General features: G+C 61.5%; 2 non-coding genes and 1 pseudogene across 2 annotated transcripts in view; all 3 read left to right on the top strand.

The window, feature by feature from the left end:
- The window catches only part of LOC145915214 (small subunit ribosomal RNA), a 1,824-nt gene extending 977 nt beyond the window's left edge, over positions 1 to 847 (top strand). Inside the window, exon 1 of the ribosomal RNA XR_014403627.1 lies at positions 1 to 847. This exon is cut by the window's left edge and continues 977 nt beyond it. This is a non-coding gene — a ribosomal RNA (small subunit ribosomal RNA).
- Positions 848 to 1,107: 260 nt separating this feature from the next.
- Positions 1,108 to 1,261, top strand: LOC145915202 (5.8S ribosomal RNA). The gene has a single exon (XR_014403619.1). It is a non-coding gene; the product is annotated as a 5.8S ribosomal RNA (ribosomal RNA).
- A 244-nt stretch (positions 1,262 to 1,505) lies between these two features.
- The window catches only part of LOC145915203 (large subunit ribosomal RNA), a 3,489-nt pseudogene continuing 2,494 nt past the window's right edge, over positions 1,506 to 2,500 (top strand).

Here is a 2,500-nt window from a genome sequence, read left to right as displayed (position 1 = left end):
TTTTCTTTAATCAAGAGCGAAAGTCAGAGGTTCGAAGACGATCAGATACCGTCCTAGTTCTGACTATAAACGATGCCAACCAGCGATCGGGGGGCGTTACTTTGACGACCCCTCCGGCAGCTTGCGGGAAACCAAAGTCTTTGGGTTCCGGGGGAAGTATGGTTGCAAAGCTGAAACTTAAAGGAATTGACGGAAGGGCACCACCAGGCGTGGAGCCTGCGGCTTAATTTGACTCAACACGGGGAATCTCACCCGGCCCGGACACAGTGAGGATTGACAGATTGAGAGCTCTTTCTTGATTCTGTGGGTGGTGGTGCATGGCCGTTCTTAGTTGGTGGAGCGATTTGTCTGGTTAATTCCGATAACGAACGAGACTCTGGCTTGCTAACTAGTTACGCGACCCTATCGGTCGGCGTTGAACTTCTTAGAGGGACTAGTGGCGCTTAGCCACACGAGATTGAGCAATAACAGGTCTGTGATGCCCTTAGATGTTCGGGGCCGCACGCGCGCTACACTGACCGGATCAGCGTGTCGCCGCCTAGGCCGGAAGGTCCGGGTAACCCGCTGAACCCCGGTCGTGCTAGGGATAGGGAATTGCAATTGTTTCCCTTGAACGAGGAATGCCCAGTAAGCGCGAGTCATCAGCTCGCGTTGATTACGTCCCTGCCCTTTGTACACACCGCCCGTCGCTACTACCGATTGAATGGTTTAGTGAGGTCCTCCGATTGGACCTGGCGCGTTCGGCAACGGCCGCGCCGGCGTCCGAGAAGACGATCTAACTTGATCATTTAGAGGAAGTAAAAGTCGTAACAAGGTTTCCGTAGGTGAACCTGCGGAAGGATCATTACCGGCCGATCGCCGATCGAGTGGTCGTGCGTTCGACAGGTGGAGAAGGCTCCGTATCTTGGCGGCCGCGCACGCCCTTCGTCGCTGTTGAGGCGCACGCGATTGCACTTCGGTCACCCTGTTTCGTTCTGCGCCGAGTGCCGTGGCCATGTGCCAGGCTGGCTTCATGCGTCGCCTACGGCTGGCGACCGCTCGGCCACCGCTTTTTTCGACTGTGCAATCCGGCTGGGTCGCGCTTGTCCAACTGACGAAGTCACGGAGGGCTCTTGGCGGTGGATCACTCGGCTCGCGAGTCGATGAAGGACGCAGCTAGCTGCGTGAATTAATGTGAATTGCAGGACACATTGAGCATCGACGTTCTGAACGCAAATTGCGGCACCGGGTCAATCCCGGCGCCACGCCCGCCTCAGGGTCGCGTTGTAACGTTCCCGCGCGGCGACGCGTCGGGCCGGTGCGGTGTCGGCCGTTGCCACGGTCGTCCCGCCCAGGACAGCACGAACGCAGTGTCAGCGCGCGAAACCGAACGCGGCGTGCGTCTCGTTACGAGTCGGCCTCGAAGAGGATCCCGGCCCGGAGCAGCACGGCTCGCGTTCGGGCGCGGCGCTCGCACGAGCTTCGGTGGCGCGCGCGTGTCTCTCGCAAACGAGGCACTGGATTATCGGCCTGAGGTCGGACGAGGCTACCCGCTGAATTTAAGCATATTACTAAGCGGAGGAAAAGAAACTAACGAGGATTCCCCCAGTAACGGCGAGTGAAGTGGGAAGTGCCCATCGCCGAATCCGCGCGCCTCTGCGGCGCGTGGAATTGTGGCGTAAGGAATTCGCTGCGCGTACGTCGTTCGCCGCCCGCGTCCTTCTGATCGAGGCCTCGTCCCGGTGCGGGTGTCAGGCCCATGGTGGCGGCGAGGGCGCGCGCTCTGCGTCTTCCCAGAGTCGGGTTGTTTGGGAATGCAGCCCAAAGCGGGTGGTAAACTCCATCTAAGGCTAAATACTGTCGCGAGACCGATAGCGAACAAGTACCGTGAGGGAAAGTTGAAAAGCACTTTGAAGAGAGAGTTAAAGAGTACGTGAAACCGTCGAGAGGCAAACGGGAGGGCCTGTCGAGTCGCGCGACGCTTTCAGCTGAAGCCGAGCGGAGCGTGTGGGCGTGCGGAGCCTTGCGGCCCGTCGTTCGCGCTGTCCTCCGAGCAGCTCCAGCGCACTAGCGCCGTGCGAAGGCCGCGACCGTCTGGGAGGCGGCGAGAAGGCCGCGCGCAAGGTAGCCCGCCCCCGGGTGGGTGTTATAGGCGCGCGGACACGTCGGCCCGTCGCCCGGGCGAGGAGGGATCGCCGCGTCTGCCCTTCGTGGGCCGGGCGTCCCGTCCGAGCCGGTGCGTCGCCGGTTGGGGACTGTGCTCAGTGCCCAGTTGCGGCGTGTCGGTTGCGGGTGGGCAGCGCCGCGCGAGACGCACGGGGTCCGCGGCTAACGTCAGCCACCTTCCCGACCCGTCTTGAAACACGGACCAAGGAGTCTAACGTGCGCGCGAGCCACGGGGCAGTGCGAAACCCATGGGCGCAGTGAAAGTGAATGTCGGCGCGGTCCGGCGGAGGTGAGATGCCGTCTCTCTGGACGGCCGCATCACCGGCCGATCTCGTCCGCTCTGCCGGAGAGGTCG

The sequence above is a fragment of the Ascidia mentula genome, assembly GCF_947561715.1.
Source record: "Ascidia mentula chromosome 2 unlocalized genomic scaffold, kaAscMent1.1 SUPER_2_unloc_10, whole genome shotgun sequence".
NCBI classification, from domain to species: domain Eukaryota; kingdom Metazoa; phylum Chordata; class Ascidiacea; order Phlebobranchia; family Ascidiidae; genus Ascidia; species Ascidia mentula.
This window is presented reverse-complemented; position numbering and strand designations above follow the sequence as displayed.